Source organism: Acinonyx jubatus, chromosome B3 (assembly GCF_027475565.1).
Source record: "Acinonyx jubatus isolate Ajub_Pintada_27869175 chromosome B3, VMU_Ajub_asm_v1.0, whole genome shotgun sequence".
Lineage (NCBI taxonomy): Eukaryota > Metazoa > Chordata > Mammalia > Carnivora > Felidae > Acinonyx > Acinonyx jubatus.
Genome location: NC_069386.1, coordinates 75,577,121 through 75,601,444, shown reverse-complemented (window position 1 = coordinate 75,601,444; position 24,324 = coordinate 75,577,121). Strand labels below are relative to the sequence as shown.

The 24,324-nt window shown below is 35.5% G+C and overlaps 1 long non-coding RNA gene across 1 annotated transcript in view; it reads right to left on the bottom strand.

Moving 5' to 3' along the window:
* LOC128316008 (uncharacterized) overlaps positions 1-24,324 on the bottom strand; it is a 209,729-nt gene that overhangs the window by 24,995 nt on the left and 160,410 nt on the right. Inside the window, exons 3-4 of the long non-coding RNA XR_008299326.1 lie at positions 9,248-9,466; positions 8,710-8,780 (exon numbers count right to left, since the gene is read on the bottom strand). This is a non-coding gene — a long non-coding RNA (uncharacterized LOC128316008). The remainder of the gene's footprint in view (positions 1-8,709; positions 8,781-9,247; positions 9,467-24,324) is intronic.

The following is a 24,324-nucleotide window of genomic DNA, read 5'->3' as shown; positions in this document are numbered from 1 at the left end:
AATTTTGTTTGCCTTGAAACAAGTCAATTAAATTGCTGAAGCTCAGTTTCTGTACTACTATGATAAGTACAAAGCATTACCCCAGATTTTTCTCCAGTTTGGATACAAAAACACAATGAAAGTGCCTTACATATTTTAAAGGACCCTATAAACAGACCATTCTTCTGTCTAGAAAATAAAGGATTTCCACCATTTCTATCAGTGCTGTAACTCTTAGAAGGTCAACTATGACTTCAAAACATCTCTGCATGGGGTGCCTGGGTGGCTCAGTTGGTTGGGCATCTGACTTCAGCTCAGGTCATGATCTCACAGTTTGTGAGTTCAAGCCCCATGTTGGGCTCTGAACTGACAGCTCAGAGCCTGAAACCTGCTTCAGATTCTGTCTGCCTCTCTCTCTGCCACACCCCAGCTCACACTCTGTCTCTCTCAAAAATAAAATGAAATAAATTAAAAAAAAATCTCTGTGTTATGCAACACATTTTGTCTGCACTCACATAGAATTGGTCTGAAATGAAATTGCCATAACATTGACACCATTAGTAATAGACTTCTTAACCATGCCTCATGCATAATATTCCGCAATTGTTTAGGAAACAAAAGTTCTGTTTTTTCAAAATTATTTCATTACTACTTATTTCCTACATAAGATATGTTTCAGCAATATATCACACACTTTTTCTGAATAAACAAAACAGAGAGATTAAAATATTATTACTTAAATCTGCTGCAGAGTCATTGTCCTCTCCCTACCTAAAGATTTCTTTATTAATAAATTGAAGTAAATGACACATATATTTCAGAAGCTCTTTTATTCTAGACTTATTTTAGTGTGATAATCATTGAATGTAAAAAAATATATTCACTTCATCACCTGTAAGATTTTATTCTATTGCATTCAGTACATAGGCTTTCATGGATGAAAAAATGTGAATTATTATCCATACTATTTTCTAAACATAGAGATTGAAAAAATTCTGCTTTGTGGAAGAACAAATAAAATAATGATGCTATTTTCTATGTTTAAGATGAAAATACAAATATCCTTTTAAAGGATAAACACGATAGAGAAGATAGAAATTAAAAATAATATTGGCTGGTTTAATTTAAGATTCTAACAGTGCAATCACATGTCATTAATCATCAAGTGCTTATTACATGCTCAGAGACACTCTACTATTTATAAAATGTGTAAGAAAGATATTGTTCCTGGTGATTTAAATTTGTTATCCCACTATAAACTCAGGGTTGAAGATCCTGGATCTGAGTCCTGAATTCCCCTTTGGCCTCTAGATCCACAGCCCCTTTTTACATCTCTGTTTCCCTTTCCTAGTCAAAATGTATGGATTTCTGCCCTCATTACTGATTGGTATTTAATCACTTTTTTAGGGGATAAAACCTGGTTAGTTTTTAGAGACCTAGACATTTGCCTGCCCTTGTCACCTTCCGATTCTTAAGGTCTCAACCATCTCCACCCTTTTTAGATGAGTATCATCCCCACCTGCTCTCTTTCTGATTTGAGAGCACCGACATAACCCCCGAAACTCCCATTCTTAGGACCAAGCCATCAAATCTGATTCCCTTAGATGTCAGCACTATATTCAATCAAATGTATGCCTGTTTGACATCATGATTTGGAGACCTAGATTTTCTCTAAAATTAGGCATAATGTGTATAAAGTATGAATAAAACTGGAATATCCCTATAAATTTAGGGATTTCATAGCTTAGCCTATATTCCAGAAAGAAGTACGACTATGGCATTTAAGGCAATGATAATGTGAACAGTGCTGAAGCAGATATTTCTAAGTCATGTCACGGTCTTCATGACTTGGGGTCAGTTGGAAAATCTGTGAAAAGTTACAGTATTCAAAATGGAGGCACCACCAAGCCTTGAGCACTATGTAAATTAAATTCTGGCAACTTTCAAGGCCTTTGATTAGGTGGACAAATTTGTTAAAGAAGGACAGAAAAAAATAAGGGTTTTTCTCATGTTGATTACACATGGCTATCAAGAGAATAGTTTGGGAGCCAAAAGAGCTAGACATAAAATAATAGAAAGTAATACAAAGCAATATACAATTTAGTGCTTAATTCATAAGACTTTAAATAAATTGAGTTGGAAGAATTCAGTCAAGGACAGCTACTTAATTCTGAGAAATAATTAGGAAAAGAATGGAGATGACTTCATAAAACAATGGATTCACCTTAGTAGATGTATTGTGGCAAGAATCAGTGCTGAGTTCTTAAGATAAAGAAAATCAGTCTAATTATTTCAGCATTATGCTGAGGAGTAGTAGAAAATTTGACTAACACAGAGAAAGTAAACCCAAATTAAGAAGCAGGAAAAAAAGATGAGAATAAATGTTGCCAAAGTATGAAAACATTGATATATTTGGAGCAAGGGAAAGATGTATATCTTCACATATTACAGGTACTTTATTTACTTTTTCTTTCTATTAAACTAATGTTGATGAGTTTAGTCTAGGTCAGTCAAGTTCACATTAAATTGTAATTGACTATATACCATAGAGTTCTTCGGGAGTAGGGTAAGAGAAAGTTTGGAAGGGATTATCAAACAGATGGAGAATGAGTCCTCCACACCTGAATCACTGCTTTGATGTGGGTATATATCTGATTCTGTGTCACAGTTGTTTAAAACACAGCTTCAGCAGGTTGAAATATTACAAAGCACAGTTATAGGTAGTAAAATCATAAAATCTAGATATGGAAAAGGGACTTTTAAGGATAAAAAACATTTCAGGTTGATGGGCACCTGCCTCAAAAATGCTTGGAATGAAGTTGGAGCTCAACAAATCTTTTTGAATTGCTAAATTAGAGACTGATCTGAACCCCCCAAACCCCAAAGATGATTTGCCTCATATGACTTGGAAATAGAATGGGAACTAGCCTCTAGGTCTCTTGCCTTTGTAAATTCTTATTATTTAACTCTGACCCTGCATTTTTACTTTTGATATCATGTTGCAGCATCACTGCTTGGGACAAAAAAATATATTTTACTCACTCCATTGTCTAATCCCAGAATGAGGATAAAATCCCCCATTATATTGAAATCTAACAATTAATTATATTAATCATAATCTCAGAATTAATCTTTTCAATAACAGATATATTAATTTATGTTGTACTGAATTTTTATGGTTATGCTTCTTTGTTCAAAACTGATTTATTGACCAACTCTATTACCTCATCCAATCACATTTTAGAAGATATGGCATCAACATTTGCATGTCTCATTAGCAGAACTGTCTTAATGCATCATAAAGATGAATTATTTCACCCAATTTATTTTAAAGTCAATGACATTACTTTTTAACAGCACACTGTCTATTATAGGCTTTGGCTATTGTCAATCTAATTCCTTCACATCCACATTCCTACTTAGTGTATTCTAGAACTTTTTAGAACTTTATTTAAAAAAAATACTTAAATCATCAGCCACCACAATTTACTGGGGGCAGTCTATGTACAAGGCAGTGGGTCAAATGCTGCAGGGGAGACACAAAAGAAGGAACCTTTGGAAAAAGTGCCTTTGGAAAGAGTATTTTAGAACATGAGGTAAAGATATTCCAATGAGGAAAAGGATTTGGAGCCCTTTGCAATGCAGCCTATGAATGAGGGCAAATCAAATTCAAAATTAAAATAGCGTAGGGTATAGAAGGGACAGAATGCATATGAGACTTCATATACTACTGCCCTCTTATCAGGCCTAATCCCTCCAGCATCAAGCTCTTCTATTACCATAAGAGTTGTCTGTGTTTTATTAGATACTGTGTGGGCTACATGTTTACCCTGCTGTAAGCACACTGGACTGCCTGATGATACTGCTTCCACATTCTCTGACAATCTTGACTTTAGCCTGGAAGATTAACTCCCTGAATTGTCCTTCTCAATCTAGCAAGCTTTCATTCCATTGTCACTGTGTTGTTGCAAGTCTCAAATGGTTTATGGGTATCACAAACAGACCCAACATACTAACTCCTACCTTCATCAAGAGAAACATCTTACAACTCAGATGGGTACCACATTGGGCTGAAATTCTCTGCCACCATGGACTGAAAATGCAGAATGTGACCTCTCCCACATTTGGTTTGAAATTCACTGAAATTCAGTGTCAATGGTAGGTTAGAGTAGAAGACTAAAGATACTCTTTCCAGAAAGTCATTGTTAAAATATTCCTGTTTTTGCTGATCTAAGAAGTGTTTTTTATACTAATATAATATTATCATGCTTCTCTAATATTTATTGCATCTAGTATCAATTTATTAATCAGAGGGACTGAGGCCTCAAAAATATACAATACAGGCAGAAGTCATTTCAAAGGTGACACAAGGGAGGAATCCGTGGGGGTAGGAGTTGCACATGAGGGCAACTTCAACATGTAGGTAAAGCAGGGCAACTCAGAAAGAGCATGAAAGTCCTAGGCCAGAGTCTAGCCATGAACATTTAGGCATCAAGGAGGAAAGGAAAAATGAAAAGAAAGTTATCACCATGATATAGAAGTTGAACATTAGGAGGGCATGCCCCAAAGATAAAAGTTATCTTTCTTATCAGTTCTGTTCTTGGGTGATGGAAGACAATGTTAGTTACTTTTGGATTGGAATACAGGTGGGAAAAGAAGAAGAAGAAGAAGAAGAAGAAGAAGAAGAAGAAGAAGAAGCAGCAGCAGCAGCAGCAGGAGGAGGAGGAGGAGGAGGAGGAGGATGACGAGCGGGGGAGAGGAGGAGGAGAAAAGCAAAAACGGAAAACCAGTATTCTTAATTTGTTACCAGTCCAGGTAATACTGATAACCTAGATGAATCTCTTATTAATCTGCTCATTGACTAATTAAACCCTTGTAAACTTTTGGGGTCATTCACTCTTAGAACGTCAACTTCCTCCTGCAGGTTAATGTGCCTCTGAGTTAAACTTCTAGGACTATCTTTAATTCTGAACTTCTTTCTGAGTCCCCACACACTGCCCTTTCAAAGGTGTCATACCAAAAGCCGACCTCCTAATCTTCACAATATTGACTTCTCTTACCATCCTAAGCTAATTCAGTGAATGGCACCTACAACCATAAAACTCTAAGTGGCAGTTAACTGTATTTGATTAGCCTTTAAGGATAATTTTTGTATAAGTTTTGAGATATTACTTTCCATTTATAACTTGCAGAAAGAGGTCCTGATTTTATATTTATAGGACAAATATAAGATTTAAAATGTAAGGTCATGCAATTAAAAAATGGATTGACTTAAAGCAAATATCAAAGGAAATAGCCCATGGACTATAGACATAAGTTATAGTTGTAAAAATGATACACAAATGACTGACTTAAAAACTCCATCATAAGCTTTAGAATATCCTTTATATAGTGGTCTCTACTCTCTTTTCATCTTGAGTATTTATCTCCACCTCTGCTTGAGTATTACGCCACAGTCATTGTTATAATTCATTGTACACAGTATATACTGCACCACCCCTTGCCTTTCCCAATGTCTACTTGGAATTAACCCCTCTAATCATGGATCATCACCATCCCTATTTATCTGCCTGACAAATGTGTACTCTTGTTTTAAAACTCACCAAAATATATCTCACTACAGTGGTGTTTTAGATTCCCAAATTTATCCTCCCAAATTCTTACCCTTCAAAGACGTATTTCAGTCTATTTTAGTATTTCTAGGCAATTGCCATTAAGCCTGAATAAAACTAGAAACCTAAAACATGTTTTTTGAGTGAATGATTCTTTCTTTGATATTTGAAATTAATATTTAATATGTTAGAGCTATAAATAAACAAACCTTATATTTCAGCTCTGGATAGCAATTCCACCAAAGATTTCTATGGGCTGTGTTTGCTTCTCAAATTCTAAACAGAGGCATATACAAATCCTGAGCACCAAGTCTCCAGATGTTGCTTCCAAAAGCCAACAGCTCATCTTTATGGCATAATCTCAACCCTAACTGCTTTCCATTATGTATTCTCTCCTTTTAAAGAATACCTATAATTTAAAAGTCAAGCATATCAAGCCTTTTGTCCTGGATCCCAGGATATAGGGGACATTATTATTCAAAGGAATAAATAAGGGTTGGACACTGGCATTCTGATTTTACACTAGGGAAGTCATCATCTCTCACCCCAATATTCTGAATGGGTGCATAGAACGAGCTCAGTGATTTCTGAAACAGCAAAAACAAACAAATAAACAAAAGTCCAAATGTAGTCTAAATGTAGTCTGATTGATCCTATATATAATATAAAATAAAATAAAGAGCTCACACTCTCTCTCAAAAACAAATAAATATAGTTTATTTACTTGTTTTTGAGAGAGAGCTCATGCAAAGTGGGAGGGTCAGGAAGATAAGGAACGAGAGAGAGAATCCCAAGCAGGCTTTGCACTATGCAGCACGAATGGAGCCCAACACAGGCCTTGATCTCCTAACCCTGAGATCTGAGCCGAAATCAAGAGTCAGATGCTTAACCGGCTGAGCCACCCAGGTGCTCCTATTATAAAGAATTTTGGAGAAGTGATTACAGACATCAGGAGGCTACTCAAAGTCATATTCAGGTTAAAATGGTCTGTTTTTTAATGCCAAATACTAATTCTAAATAATTGATGGAATGCTGTGCTCAGAAACTTATAATTCTTTTCTAGAAAACAGAACCATTGGCAAAGACTCTAAATCTCTTGCAGAGTGTTAGACTAAATTATCCTTAGAAATCATTGATACAGTACACAGGGGGGAAAGGGACATTTGCTCACCTACCTATTAAGCTGTAGGCCTTGGAATAATGTTCTAAAGAGTCTTACAACATCGTTACAACATCCAGGCCCATGCTGATTTCTCTTACCATTATAGTTATAATTCCAAAAACATTGCTAAGAGCAATCCCAAGAACACTGACAGGCATTCAAAAAAGTGTTTTTTTCGGGGTGCCTGGGTGGTTCAGGTCATGATCTCACAGTTTGTGAGTTGAAGCTCCTCGATGGGCTCTGTGCTGACAGCTCGGAGCCTGGAGCCTGCTTTGGATTCTGTGTCTCCCTCTCTGTCTGACCCTCCCCTGCTCATGTTCTGTCTGTCTGTCGGTCTCTCTCAATAAAAAAAAACAAAACAAAACAAAACAAAAAACCATTAAAAAATAAGTACCTGTTCAATGAATGATACATTTCAAAAGAGAAAAATACATACCTAGAAAAAAAGAGTGAGAAATCAATAACACTTACTGAGTAGTAATATATGGTAAGAACATGCTAACTAACCACTTTGGTTGCTCATCTTAATCTTTTAAATGACCCAATGAAAATAGTAATTCCATCATATAGGTAAAAAAAAACAGATTTGGAGAGGATAAATCCTCCAAGAGCTCACAAGTAAAAGTGGCAAATTTAAATTGTTTTAAATGTTTTTATTTATATTTGAGACAGAGAGAGACAGAGTATGAGCATGGGAGGGGCAGAGAGAGAGGGAGACACAGAATCTGAAGCAGTCTCCAGGCTCTGAGCTGTCAGCACAGAGCCTGATGCAGGGCTCGAACTCAGAGTATGAGATCATGACCTGATCCGAAACCCAAGAGCCGGACGCTTAACTGACTGAGCCATTCAGTAGCCCCTAGTTTTAGTTTTTTTAAAAATATTGCATTAAACTATTATTTCTCTTAGTAATTGTGCTTTGTTCCCCCACTTAAATTTTGTACCTGACACAAGTGCTTCTCTTGCCTTAATTACCCTATCCTAGTCTGGCCCTGCACTAACTATAGAGGTTGGTCAAAATGTGTATTCTAACTATAAACTATATATGAAATTAAGTAATAGACACCAGTCTCTCTGAGGGAGGATAGGAGAAACCTGAATCCTTAACCTGGATCAGAATGATGAGAATGGGTTTAATAATAGACTCCATCTCAATAAGGTAATGACTAGTGATCTTTGGAGGAAGTGGCAGGTGATTCTCTACGATGCCAAGGATTAAAGAGAAAGAAAGCCTTCCAGGATTTCCTACACAGACATAAAAAAATATGTATGTTCGGTATAAACATCACTTCTATTGCATTCCGTTGGTCAAAGCAAGGTCACAAAGCCAGCCCTGATTCAAGAGGAGGGCAAGTAGAGTCCACCCCTTGATGAGAGGAATTGCAAACACACCAGGGGTGTGTCTTCAGATAGGAGAATAGCTCCTGCCATTTTTTGCTAATAGTCTACGCCAAGTAGCAATGCCAGTACCTTAGCAACCATCACTAGCATTGGGTAAATCAGTTATTGATTTGTAAATTTTTGGAAATTTGGTTGGGAAATAACAGCATGTTGCTGTTTTATTTTGGTTGTTGATGCTTAGTAAGGAACTTCGTTTTGATAACTGTGGAAACCACATTCTACAACATTCTAATCATCTTCATGGGAGAAGGGATGATTCTCAAATAAGGGACACTCCAGTTTCTGTTTGTTTGTTTGTTGTCTTTGTTTTTCCTGATACAAGGAAAATCCACAATCATGTCTGGTCCCCTGTCTGACCATTTAAGGGATTTAGGTCAATTCATCCTTAGAGACATGTGACCATTGGTCTGGGCATATTGTCTATGTCCGGAAAGGCCTCAGCAGGGCAGAAATGATGGGATACCAAGCAGACAGAATACGCCGAAGCGTCTGTTAAAAATACATTCTCTGAGCAACAGTTAATGTTTCTAAGGCTAGGTAAAAATATTTTAGAACTACCTGGGAGTGGATTAAACAGATGATCTTCTGGTTTTGGCTTCCTGGACACAATCTTCCTATCCACATCCAAACTGAAGGAACAAATCAGAGAAAGTTCTCTCAGTTTACTGCCTCAAAGAAGGTTTCATTATTAATGGAAATTGTTTTAGAAAAAGTTGTTTATTTTTCCCACCATGTATTGTTTATGTGCCTGTTTAAATTCAAATTTGAGCCAGCAGCTAGGGAAATAAGAATATTTGAAGCGTATGGCAAAAGTCTCACATGCTGAAGCCTGATTTATCCGGAAGCATAAATGCTGAATTATACACCTCCCACTTACTCTAAATTGAACTGCCCACATCTTTGTGGGGCTGCCCACAAGGTGTCTAATGAGTTATATGCCAGCGCTTATTTAACAAGAAAAGAAACCAAATAGAGCGTAACTGAAACCTGGGTACATTTTGTTTTTGTTTTGTTTCAGAGAGCTGTCAGATATTTCAGTCCAATCTTAAAGTTGTTGCTTCCCTTTATTGCAAGTCGACTTCAGAATTTTAGTTACCTCTTGCTACAAAAGGTTTCAGTTTCCAGGGTGGCAGAAAGAATGAAGATCGATGGTTGCTGGGTCTGGTTGGTCATACCAATTTGTACTGCAATCTAGGTGCTGCAATCTCTGAGATTTGAGTTTAAATGTGCGCCTTGCAGCTTTGGAAGAAAGATGTGGTCTGCATACAGCTGTAGATCAACACTGCCAGTTTATTCACAGGATAAGGCATCCGTCCTGCTTGTGCACATGGGCATTTCACGAGAATACAGAAAGGAAAAGAAAAGGAGACAAGTGGGATGAAAGAAGGAAAGAACGAAGAAAGGGAAGGAAGGAGGAAGAAAGCAAGGGAAGGAGAAAGGGAGGAAGTGGGGAGAGAGGGACGCAGGGAGGTGATTTGTTTGGTTTTTTAAAACAGCACAGTTCCAGCTAAACCTTTCTGATAACAAATCATGGTTCATTCATAGAAAAGAGCATGAGTTGGACATAAAAATAATATTATTTAATAAATACATGCTTAATAAAAATCGAATAAGAACTAATCTCTAATGCATACTGAATGATAAACGTGTCTGATATTTCTACTGCCATATATTTGTGTTTGATCCAAATTAATTGCTTTTTAAAAATCTTGTCTTTGAGACATTGTCTTTCTGATTTGGTGCATAAAGTCCCCTACCCCCCCATACTGCATTTGAAAGGTTTCATGTGATTCATAATTTAAATTTTTTTCCAAATAATCACACTAAATTTCTAATGAGGGCACGGCACCTTTCTCATTTTATGAATTTTTAAAGTGAGCAACACAACGAGTTAGGGAGTTCCAATTTTATAATGCAAATTTGTAACACAATTTTTAATCCAACTTTCAATGATCCAGGTTCTTGTTTAACCTTTGGGACAACTCATACCACGCTACTTTACACATGTAATTGTTTTTAACTGCTTATTTCCTTGTCCCATGAAACCCTGAGGAAAGGCAGTGAGAAATAACATCTATTCTTTGCATTGGAAGAAAAATATCTACGGTTCATTTTTACACACATAAAGCTTGGCTCCTTGGTATCATGCATATATTCAGACTAGAGGTGCTTATTAAGGAGAGACTAGAGTTTGCAGGCCAGAATTTTCCCTGCTTAATGTTTCTTTGTTTGCTTATTTCTTCAAAACAAATACCTCGCAAAGAAAAATATTTTCTTTTAGGTCAGGGATGCATGTAGGTTCAGTGACTGGAATGCTAAAATAATAAACGAATATGATCTCCTAGAAAGAGATAGCTCACGTTTATTTCATTTAAACAACTGGGGCAGATTTTATGCACTAAACACAGACTAACCATCTTTCAGATGGGAAAAACTTAGTTTTTGCATACATAAGGTTAGACTCAATGCATTTATTTGATAACGAGGAAGGTTCTGTGTTTAAAGTAGTAACTAGAAGAGTCATTCTTTGCTCGAAAATAACCTAAGACAACCCCGTTTGGCTCTATCTTCCAGGGTAGATTATCCTGTGGTGGTAAAGAGGAAAGGTCATAGGAGAGCTTAAAATGCTGAGCAGTCAAATTTATGCCAGAGGAGAAAAGTCTGCCTGCTGCCCTCAGTTCTGAAGGAAAGAAACCTTTAGATTTAATCAGATATATATCACACTTTAGATACTCTCACAGGCATCTTTCCCATTCCAGAGATGAAGACAGTAAGGCACATAGAGAAAGGGCACTTATCTTTGGTAAACAGCTGTAGGCTGTGATCAATTATCAGCAATACATGATCAAGTAAACATGACAGCCATTAGTTAAGAAATAATTGTACAGCCCATATTTTGCTCATTCAGTCATTATTCTGTATTCTAGGTTTCCAAAGAATCAGTTTTATCATTTGGTGTGATGATAATAAGAGCTAGTTTAAGACCTTTATGGACCCCAAATACTTAAAAAGAACGTATGCCACATACATTCAAACCATGAACAGTACTAAGCCATAAAATAAGTGTTAGGAATTGCAGTGCTTCTGGTTTTTCCCATAGAGACTTTGATTTTTTAAAAAGAAATCATATATAAAATCATCAAAAAAGATTGGCTGTTCTTGTTTGCTGAGCCCTAAGCACAAACTTGATCTGTGTCTTGAGTGTTACAGAGCAGCGATGTCTCAAATATCAACACTGCAGTGGTAGCACAGACTTTAACGTTTAATTTCTGTTTCCTTTCTCTCCATCTTCTCGAATATTTTAATTAGGAATCATTTTAATAGAAACATTTGAATTACCTAATATAGTCTTTAAACAACAGCCAGAAAGAGAGAAAGAAAGAAAGAAAGAAAGAAAGAAAGAAAGAAAGAAAGAAAGAAAGAAATGCTTCCCTTAAATGGAATTGTCAGCTTTGCTGAATATTCAGAGTAGCTAGGTCTATGGTGCTACTCTGAATTAGCTCTTTAGTTTTCATTAAAGCATTATATTGAATAAGTTAAATATCTCTGCTCCTAATTTAAAATGGTAATGAGAAGCTGAAAATAAAAGGCAGTGCAATGAGAAATATCAGGGACATGCACGTCAAATTTAATAAAAGGATTCTTTATACTTGGTTTAGCTTTGGCTTTTATTCTTTTGACCAAAAGAGAACAGTGGAATCTTGATATAAAAGAGAAGGCTATAAAATGAAGTGTAATGACTTTAAAGATGAACGTATCAGTTCATGTATTACTTGGTATTGAAATTTAGAAACTCTCAGAAAACCAAATTTTCAAAACCTATTAAAAAGACATAATTAATAATTCTACCTGAAACAATTTCTTTTTTCCATTATTACTAGTGGTATTATATGAAGATATGCTTTAAGAAAAACACTTTGATCAAGAATTTACCTAATGGCTTTCTTAGAGCATTTTTACAACTTTATATATTTTACTATGTGGCAAGTGTTGTTCTATATTTGAACATTATTTCATAATATAAAATGGCTAATCTAACACTCCACTTGAGAAAGTTAAAGAAGGCCTTACTTCCAAATTTCCCAGAAGACATACTCAATCCATAATGTATTAGGGTTTGTTTTCTTTAAAATGATCGTGAACATTATATAATATCTACATATTTTAGAGCCAAATTGACACAAAATACAAAGGTGTAATAAAGTACTGTAAGAAGGAGGTTAATTATAGTTTGACATGTCAGTTTCTATATGACTGATGAAACCATTTCAACTGACAAAAACCATTAAAGGCTTGGAGTTGGAGCATAGGTAGGTGGATTATAAGGCCACAAGAGGGCAGCAGATGGTCTAAAACTAATGAACTGACCTGATAGATCTGGAATGATTACAGTAGTGAAGGTTTTTACTGTAAAACCAGCCTTTTACAAGTTTTGGTCTCCCAAGTAGGAAGAATGAGAACACACAAACTGTTTTTACTATAACAATGCCTTATTTTTTTCCTTTCGAATAGGAGAATAGGGAGTTTAGCAAAAATAACCAGTGGCTACTAGAACGAGTAAAAGTATTTGCTTGAACCATAGAAAAGGGGGGTTGCAATGTAGCTAGAGAAATTTAGTTCTCAAGTAGCTAACATAACTTCTCAATCCTAACCTAGACCTTTCATATAATTTCATATGATATGACACACATAGCCTTTGTGTGTCTAGCCAAAATCCTTAAAGCAATGCAAAGAAAATTTGACTGAGTCAGGATACATGTTTCTAGAGCAAGATATTTCATCCTATAGACCAATGGGTTCAGCGCCATCATTTGACATAAGATATATATGTTTATTTGTATTTCCTCCTAGTACATAAAACATGAGGTTGGTCCAGAGAGAGAGACAGGCTTCCATCCTCTGAATGTCTGACCTGTCGTCTGATAAATCTCCACCACACAGTCAGCCCTCTTGGATAATGGCTACAGAGGAATTGTCTCCGTGTCCCAATTCCTAGCTCATCTAGCTGACCCAGCTCTTTGAGAGATGCTTTCTCCACAGTGGAAATAAAGTTTTTCTGAATGATTTTGTGTCTGCCTGTGTGTGCATGTGCGCACGTACACATATGATTCTTATTAGGTCAGTGCATTGACCTATTTCTGGCAATAATGCTGCCTTCCTCCAGATCATCGTGACTCCACGTTTCCAAGTCATTGTCCACTGGTTCTTCATTTTGGTATCCCACACTCAGTTAGACAATACATCCAGCCACTTCTACCCTAAGTCTCTTAGCTCAGGCTGCTGTAACAAATTACCAGAGACTGGATGGCTTAAACAACAAAAATTTATTTCTTACAATACTGGAGACTGGGAAATCCAATACCAAGTTGCCTGCAAATTCTATGTCAAGTGAGGGCCCTCTTCCTGGTTTGTAGGAAGAATTCTTCTTGCTGTATCTTCACATTTCTCTCATGTGTCTTCTCATAAGGTCACTAATCTCATTCATGAGTGGTTCACACCTTTGTGAAACACCTAATGATCTACCAAAGGCTCCACTTTCAAATACCATCACATTAGAGATTAGGGCTCCAACATGAATTTTAGTGGAAGACAAATATTCAACTGGTAACACTAACCAAAGTATAGTATATACTATAATCTATATAGTATATATAGAGGTACATATATATACATATATATATATACATATATATATGAGTAGTAAATATATATGTAAATATATATATACATATATATATATATCCTCTTATTACTATTGTCATCATTATAGCATAGAATTTTATTACTCTTCTGGGCTATAAAATCAACTCATAACTTATTTCCCATCATTAGGCTCTCTCCATCCTAATCCATCCTCCAGAGAGCTATCAGAGGAATCTTCCTTAGCATGACTCTGATCATGTTACTTGCCTCCTCAAAAACCTTAAGTGATGACTGTTTTTTATCAAATCAAATGTGAACACACAGCAAAGTTTATCAGGGCTTTCTGAAGTATGACCCCTGGACACACACTCTGAAAAGGTAAAATGGAATTTTAAAAACTCTGAACTATGCACTGTACAGCAAACAATTGTGTCCTTCATTTCCCTCAATTATAAAATTAGGTTAGACTACATAATCTTGCAGTCACCTTCTGAAATCAATATTCTGTGAATGTAGCTTGTCAGCTTTAACTCCTACTTCTCTACACAGACATCTAAGACCCAAAAAGAACAAAACCACTGGCCACTGCTAGAATATGAACTGTATTTCTTCCAGCATGATTGTGTTCATAATGCCATAACTCATAATCTGTCCTTCAAGCCAAGTTTGTACATCAAAACCCTGACTATTCCTAGTTTTAATCTTGCTGTTCAAACTGCCATCCAAAAGTTTTCTCTCTTACCTCTAAATGTCTTAACAAAAGCCATTGAATTTTCCATGTTTCTGTCTTAGCTCCTATCTTAGTCACTTTGGGCTGCTATAATAAATACCATAGATTGGGGTAACTTAGACAACATTTATTTCTCACAATTCCAGAGGCTGGAAAGTCTAAGATTAAAGTAGTGACAGATGTGGTGTCTGCTGAGAGCCTATGTCCTGGTTTGTAGATGGCCACTTTCTCATTGATTCCTCACATGGTTGAAAGAGAGAGAGAGAGAGAGCTCTCATGTATCTCATGCTATCGTGAGTCTCTCCTTATCAGGGCACAAACCCCATTATGAGGGCTCCATCCTCATGGCCTAAGTGCATCGCAAAGTTCTCATCTCTGAATACTATCATACTAGGAAATAGGAGTTCAAAAGATGAATTTGGGGTGGGGGGACTCAGTCTATAGCAGTTCCCCTATTCAAATTAAGTGTCAAGTGAGCAGAAACCATGTTTCACTCCTTTTTATCTCCTTTTTATCTCCTTTCGACCTTGTTCATTAAAGGTTTTCAATAAATTGAATGATTTACTAAATTATTGTATATGACAGTTAAGTAATAGAAGAGATTTAAATTTCTGATAAATAAATTAATATGCCTTGATCAAATTCCAGAAGAAAGATTACCTACCTCTGATGTGATGGCTCATCAAGACCCAGAGTTCTAAGGATCACTGGCTGCTTACAGTCACAGAGAGGAAAGAAAATTCCTATGTGACTTGAACTGTTTCATCAAAAGAACTCCTCTAGAGCAAATAAAACTAAAGAAATGGTATTGAATATAGTCATCAATGAGACCTTGAGAAGTAGTTATTTCTAAGAGTCAAATTTATTTCTTAGAATGTTAAAAAGAATTTCCCTGTAAGATAATTCCATTTAAAACTTTAAAAATGACATTTATTAAGGCACATGTATTTAATTGGAAAATAAGAAATTGAAAATGATATAGCATCTTTACAGAATTTAGGGGGAGAATGGATGTTTTGACTTGTGTACCAGAGAAAACCTGAATATAAAAAGAAGTGATTTAGATGTATCCTATAATAAATATATGTCACCTTTCCTCTTCTGACAGAAATAACTAATGATCATACCTCTTGGAAATAATACCTTAATTCATAATTTGTGAAAGTTAACCAACCAAAACAAGTCTTGGAAATATATTCTTACCCACTTGCCTTCTCCAAAAAACTAAAAAGTTTAACATTAAATTTAACAACCCAAAAGCTCTAAGTGTATCCATACCGAGTAATAAATCTTCAAAATACTTGAAGCAAAATATGACATAACTGAAAGAAGAAATAAACTTCCCTGTTGTAGCTGGAGACTTTAATACTCTTGACACAAAATAAGAAACCTCACAGAAGACTTGAATAGCACCGCCTACTAACTTGATCTAATTGACATTATAGAATACTCCACCTTACATCATCAGAGTACAGATTATTTCCAAGAACATATGAAACATCCATAAAGACAATAAACTAAAACTCAATAATTTAAAGAGACTGAAATCCTAAAAGCATATTTTCTGACCAAACTGAAATTAAAATGGAAATCAATAACAGAAAAATACATAGAAGCCCCAAGTATCTGAAAAGTTTAAAACACAAGTATAAATAACTCTTGATTCAAAGAAGAAGCTGTAAAAGAAATTGGAAATTATTTTATACTAAATGAAAATGAAAATACAATATGTCAAAATGTGTGGGATGATGCTAAAGCAGTGTATGCAGGAAAAATGTTGTTTTAATTTTAAATGTTTAGATTAGGAAAAATAAGGGGTGTCAGATCAATGATCTAAGTTTTTGCATGAATAAACTAAAAAGGAAGAGCAAATAGAACACAGTAAGCAAAAGGTAAAAAATATTAAGGATATAAGAAGAAACAAATGTAATAGAAAACAGAGTGGAGAAAATCAATAAAACTTTGCAAAGACTAATAAAATTGGTAAATCACTTGCTAAATTTATTTAAAAAAACGAGAAATATAGAAGATACAAACAGCAATTTGGGGAATACAATATAGGACATTACACATCTTACAGATATTAAAAGGATAATAGAAGGATTATATGAAAACTCTGCCGATAAATTTTAAAACTCAGATGAAATAGACTATTTCACTAAAAGACATATTACAAAACTGATTCAGACATAACCTGAAAATCTGAGTATTCCTATATCTACTAAAGAAATTGAATTTTAGTTAAGAACTTTCCCACAAAGAAAAACCAGGGCTTGGTTGTCCATATTAAACAATTTCATCAAGCGTTTAAGGAAGAATTAATGTCAGTCTTTCACAAATTCTATCCAATAATTGAGAAGAAAGGAAAAGTTGTCGGTGAATTTTACAAAGAAAGCATTATCCAGATACCAAATCAAGCAGACATTATAAGAAAATAATACCTTCATGGACATAGATGTGAAAAGCCTTCACAAAATATTAGCAAATGAAAACCAGCAATGTATAAAAAGGATATTACATCATGAAGTGTATTTCAAGAATGCAAGTGTGGTTTAAGAGCAAAAATGCCATTCAAGAATTAATAAATGGTGTTGCAAATAGCAGAATTTCCTTATTTTTTAAGCATCTAATAATATTCCACGGTGTGTATATACCATAGTTGCCTGTATCATTTCATCTTTTGATGAACACTTGGGTTGTTTCTCTCTTTCAGTATTGTTAATAGTGCTCCAATGAACATCTCTTTGAGATCCTGATTTTAATTATTTTCTGTATATATCCAGAGGGGAATTGCTAGATCATATAATAGTTCAGGTTCTAATTTTTTGAGAGTTATCCACACTATTTTTTCACTGTTGCTGTACCATTTTACATTCCCACAAACAAGGGTTCCAATTTCTCCACAACCTCTCTAACATTTCTTATGCTTAGTGAAATAAACCAGTCACAGAAGGATAAATACTGCATGACTTCACTGCTATGAAGTATTTAAAATAGTCAAACTAGAGGTGCCGGGGTGCCTCAGTCATTTAAGTGACCAGCTCTTGGTTTTGGTTCAGGTCATGATCTTGAGTTTGGGCTCTGTGCAAACAGAGTGGAGTCTGCTTGGCATTCTCTCTCTGCCTCTCTCTCTCTCTGCCCCTCCCCTGATCATGCTTTCTCCTCAAAAATAAATAAATAAACTTAAAAAAAATAGTCAAACTCATAGAAGCAGAGAATACAGCGGTGGCTGTCAAGGGCTGGGGGATGAAGGAAATGGAGACGTGTTATTCAAAGGGTATAAAATTTCACTTACGCTATATAAGTTCTAGAGATCAGCTGTACCACATAGTAGTGCCTAGAGTTAATAATACAGTTTTGTGCACTTCAAAATTTGTTCAAAATAGAGCAGTCATATTGTGCTCCTACCCAGAATACAAGAATACAAGAAAACTCTAGGAGGTGTTGGATATGTCTGTTATCTCAATTATGGGGACGGCATTACAAGTGTTTGCATACGTACAAATTCATCAAATTCTACACATCAAATACATGCAGTACTTTTGTACATCAGTTATACCTCAATGAAGCTGTTAAAAATAATACTAGAATCCATCTCAAGAATTGTTTAATTATTGACTGAACTAATGTTTGCTCTACGCTTAGCCCGGTATCTGGCAAAGGAAAATCATTCAAAAATCACACAATATGATAAAAAATAAAATATTTTCAACAAAAAATAACTAATAAATGACTTTAGCTAGTTTGCAGAATATTAGGTCAATATGCAGAAATTATTTATATTTCTATAGCCTAGAAAAAAAATGGAAACCAAAATTAAAGCAATCAACATTTAGAACAGTATCCAAAACCATAAAACATTTATGGATAAATTAGCACTTTTTATAAGATCTGCACACTGAAAACTCTAAAAGATTTCTGAGAAAAATCTAAGATCTAAGTAAAGGGATAAATACACTATATTGATGAATATGAATATTCAGTGTGGTTAAAACACAAACTGAGCTCTAGATTTTACTCAATTATGGTAAAAACTTGAGCAGTTTTTTTTTTTTCTTTTTTGGTAGGAATTAGTAAGCTGTCTTGAACATTTATGTGAAAATTCAAGGGATCAAGAATAATCAAAACTGAAGATGAAGAACAAAAGTGAAAGAATTTTCACTTGATTTCAAGACTTAATCTAAAGCTATAATAATCAAAACAATGTGGTATTGGCTAAAAGTCAGAGATGCAGATCAATGAAACAGAAGAAAGATTCCAGAAATGAACCCACAAATATATATCTACTTGATTTTAGAAAAGTTGCTACAGCAATTCAATGGTGAAAAGGTAAGTGTTTTTTAAAAACCAGTGATATGATAACTGAATATCATTATCAGAGAAAAAGGACCAACACTTTCAAATCTTACCCTACACCATACACAAAAACTAGCCTGAAATGTACCTAGAATTAAACACAAAAGTCAAAACTATAAAATTTCTAGGAAGCAACTCTTTGTGACCTTACGGAAGACAATTTTTTAGAGAGTTCATAAAAAGTAATAACATAAATGATAAATTGAGCTTCAGGATTTAAAAAATTCTCTTGGAAAGACATGATCAGGAAAATGCAAAGGCATGACACTAACCAGGAGAAAATATTTGCAATCCATATTACTGAAAATGAGCTTCTATCCAGAATATTTAAAGAACTCATATGTATCAATACAGAGAATGCAAAGTATCAAAAATAGGAACTGAACTTCACAAAAGAAGACACATTCAAGGCCAACATAAACAGGAAAAAAATGTTCAACGTTATTAATTCCCAGGGAAATGAAAATTTAAATGACAGTGAAATACCATTTAATAGTCACTAGAAGGACTAAAATTTAAAAGATTGTCAATATTGAATTTTGGCTAGAATATGGAACAACTGGAATTCTTACACATTGCTAGTGGGAAGGCAAAATGGAATATAGCCACATTAGCACAGTTTGGAAGTTTCTAATAAAGTTCAGCATAATCTTACCATATGAACCAGCAATCACAGGTATTAACCAAAAGAAAAAAAATGTAAATCCCAATAAATATTTGTACACAAATGTTTACAGCAGGTTTATTCATTACAGCCCACAACTGGAAACAGCTCAAAAGAACATCAGCAGGTAAATGGGTAAACAAATCATGGTGTATCCACATGAATACTACTCAGCAGTAAAAAGGAATAAGTTACAAATATAGACAATGATGTGGGTACATATTTAAAACATTATGCTGAGAAAAAAGTCAGATACAAAAGAATACACGTGATGCCATTTATTTAAAGCTACAGGGAAGAAAACCTAAAACATTTATCAAAAGCAGATCAATGTCATCAAAGGCAGGGGGATAGGGGAAAGTGGATGAGGAAGGGGCACAAGAAAATCTGCTGGGGTCAGAAAATGTTCTATATCTTGATTATTGTGTACAGATTTAGTAAAATTCTTCACTGCACTTAAAAATCTATGCATTTTATAATTTGTAAAATAAACCTCAGTAAAGTTATTAAAACTGCTCCCCTAAAATTTTTGAGCAGAAATAACAAGGCAACTATTTTTTTTTAAGTTTATTTATTTTGAGAAAGAGAGCCTGAGTGGGGGAGAGGCAGAAAGGGGGACAGAGGATCTGAAGTGGGCTCTGTGCTGAGAGCAGAGAGCCCAGTGGGGGGCTCGAACTCACCAACTGTGAGATCGTGACCTAAGCCGAAGTCAGACGCTCACCTGACTGAGCCACCCTGGCGCCCTAACATGGCAACTATTTTTATTATAGAATATAGGTCTTATTACTTCATAGTCCACAAAGCACTACCCAAGCACAGGTACCAATGAGCTCTATCTAAAATCAATGGACTATAGCTGAAAGCAAACCAGTTCAATTTATAAATTAATTGATTATTGATGAAAATTACCTAGAAATATTCCAACCTAATGATGCTTCAGAATTTCATTAACCAAACATTGAAAACATCTTGTATCCTTTTCTCTCACAAAGGAGACTGTTCTCCTTAGCAGTAAGCCCTGAATCATAAAGGAAAAACCCAGGACATTTTAGAGGTCTGGTTCAACTTAGGTAGAATGAGCAGACAGCCAAATTCTTTGTATATTCAGTGATACCCTTGTTCAACACAAGGGCCATTCTCCTGTCAGCATTGAATGGCAAACCACAAAAACTCTAACCTTGATAACTGCCGGGTAAATTTGAGGAAGTTTAATTTTACTTGGAAATATGAAAGGATACGTTTCCAACTGGCAGTCTGTACGAATAAGAAAAAGAACAAATATGCTAACAGTACACTACCCTCACCCCTTCATGATCTCAATCTATCCCTTTTCTCAGCAGCTTGGCAGAAAGGAGAAATATATCACTTATTTTCTGAACAGGAAACAGACACAGCAAGAAAGCAGCCCGTGAAGCGAAGACTCTGTGAGTGCCTTGTACAGTTCATCAGTGCACACAGATCTGGCCTCTAATGAAGCCATTTACATGCAGATGCAGGCCTGGGTGTGTGGACACCAGTCTCAACTCTGGGAATTGTTGTTTCATCTAATCAAAAGAAATTTGCACATGAAAGCCACATCCGTGTTCATTAACCCCACAGCTCTCTCAATATTGCTTCTCTATTATTCCTAACAAAATTGCAAACCTTCATATGATTAGGTACCCCACTTCAGAGCTTCATTTCCCTCCCATCCCCAACCCAGGCCTGCATCTGAATGTAAAACTGAGTGTGGGTCTGGAAGACTGAATAATCTGTAAATACACTTAACAAAACACCAACCCCAAGCACATTTTTCACATTGATTGGCCCACAAAGAGATGCGCCCTTACTCTCTTCCTCAACCAAGGAAGAATCTTCTATGCTTACAATCTCAGCATCACTGAAAATATAAAAATACTCTTCAGGATGGGAATCCCAAGACAATACGTTTAATTGCCAATTTTATTTTCATGTGTAAACAAGACAAAAGTCACACGTGTTCGGTGGCAAATAGGAGTCACACAGTACGTTGATACACAAAGGCCATAACAAAGGCATCTGCAGCAAGTCCTAAAAGCAACACTCATGGATATCGGCTGAATCAGGCCCATCTCACACTTAATAAGAATCACCTCTCCTGTCAATCGTGCAGATGTTAACTGTGCAGATCTTGTGCCAGGGGTCTGGCTACACTGCTTTCTCATACAGGACGGTGCATGATATGGGCACCCATTCTTATTACCAAAGATAATCCTGAGCCTGGATCTCCCAATATATGTAATAAATGTGTAGTAATAAATGTACTGGAATTGTTTATTTTGCTAGTAACAGCAAATTGAGGTTTTTCTTTCTACAGAATTAGAAGAATAAGAATAACTTTGCTTTGTTAATGCAATTCAGCAGTGACCTGCTGGGAAGTCTGGGGCTGAGAAGCCAGGCAGATCTTCCTGCCCACTCAGTGTCTGGCCTTCTTGCTGAAGCTGCCAACAATAGTCTTAATTAGTGCCAATTATGATTTTTTTTAAATGTGGACACCTGCATAATGTGAACAAGATGGAGAGTCCTACCACATTTTCTATCAACCATCCAACAGCTGTCAGAGGTTGACAATTTTTAGTTGTTATTGTTCCGGGAAAGATACAGATTACTAGCCTAGAGGTAAATTTCTTTATGTCTCATTTGGATTAATGCTCTAAATCATCTACACCCCTATTATTTCCTCTTCCTTATTTATTTATTTATTTATTTATTTATTTATTTATTTATTTATTTATTTTCAGACAAAAACACAGCTTATGATCCTCCATAGAACAGGCAAACAAGTCAAAGTATGATTCTGTGTTTTCAGTTTATTGAATGACTTTTAAAAATTCTATCATTGATTATTAGTATTAAATAATTGGCCGTAACTATGAGGCCTAGGAAGTTCTGCTATAGAAGGGCAAGCTTTAGATTAAAATGTCAACTATACAGTCCTGCATTCTTTAGAAAAAAAGCTAAACTTTCGGCCCACGAGTTTTGCATTTCTGTTCCATGGATACATCACAGAGGCCACAGCAGAAGCTTAAAACAAGGTGGGAGTTCACCTCCTACTACATTTCCCCAATTGCCATACAGATTCTACTTTTCTGTAACTAGAAACATACATAAGATATTTTTAAAGAAAACTTCTGCAGCTAAAAGAATTTGAAAGCACTGGCCATATGCAGAAGACAAGAGAGAAGAGAGGGAGAAACAAGAAGAAATCATCTATTATCACTTACGAAAGGAAAAGGAAATGGAAAATGACAGTATCGCGTTTTCTAGTGGCAGAAACGCTCCCGTGGAATCATTTTATTGCTCCAGTTGATGGGAGAGCAGTAAAACAACTGTTGGATTTCATTTTCAATTGTTGCTTAGTCTGTAAGAATGTTTAGCAAGTAGATTTGCAAAAACTTTGGAATAGCCCATCTGTTCATTTTAAATGATGAAGGAAAGAAAGGTAATTAGAAAAAAAAAAAAAAGGAGGAAGAAGGGAGATGAAGTATTGGGAGAAGTTTCTTGTTTAATATTTGTAAAACATAGCTTTCAATAAAAACTCTTGAATTCTGGAATACTTACTAGTGTGGAGAAAATTCCAAAGGAAGTGATTCAATAAGTGAAAATACATGCTGAATTTCTAAATCATTTCAGGTTTCTATAACCTCCTATAACCAAACACTTTCTATAGAGTTTCAGAATTCACACATGCATGAAAGAACCATTAATTAATTCATTTATTCAAGACTTATTATTTTTTAAATATTTATTTTTGAGAGAGATAGGGCATGAGCAGGGGAGGGGGGAGGGGTAAAGAGAGAGGGAGACACAGAATCTGAAGCAGGCTCCAGGCTCTCGGCTGTCAGCACAGAACCCCTTGTGGGGCTTGAACTCAGGAATAGCAAGATCATGACGTAGGCCTAAGTCGGACTACTCGACCGACTGAACCAACCAGGTGTCCCTTTACTAAGTAAATCAAAATAAAAACTGTGAAAGATGAGGAGGATTTCCACAAATGTACAGTAAATTAGCATCTCTGCTTCTCTGAGCTTAAAGGGATCAAAACTGAAGTTGTAGGATAGGTGATCCTTGAGGGTGGAGAGAGGCCAAACTTCTCATAATAGTAATCTGTCATTATTGCCAACCAGCAAGTCCACAGAAAACTAGTCTAGGAGGTGCTCCATGAAAAAAAATAATTCTATGCTCCATTAATTTTGGAAATTGTTTTCTTACAAAGCCCCTCTTTGGAAATTCACAGTACATATAAAAATGGTAAAAGTTATTGAAGCCTTTCTTTAAAGAAACCTTAGCTTTGTATAATTCAGTATTTCCCCAAATCACTTTACTCCAGAACTTTATTTATGCAACTCTCACACTAGTAATATCCTATGGAATTGGAACTTTAGGAAAACACTTTGTGAAATCCTCGATTGTATCTAAGGTTATTTGCCTGATACAAAAATAATAGAGAAAGCACTATGCACTTCATTCATGGACACCATTGTGCACATAGACTATAGGTAGGTAGCAAAAGACAACTCCCAAATAGTCACACCTTCTCCATTATGGTACCAAATTTTTAAACAGCACAGTTTCTAATCCAACTTTAAGTCTGCAGTTGCTAAGGATTCACATAAGCCTTTTCTCTGTCCAACCCCTTATTGTTTTATGTTGGTGAATTATTTTTGCAACACATTTTTTTCAGAACACTACCATATTTGACAACACTAACAACTGTCACATTGAAACACTCACTCCCCCTTTGTTTTCCAGTGACATTGTG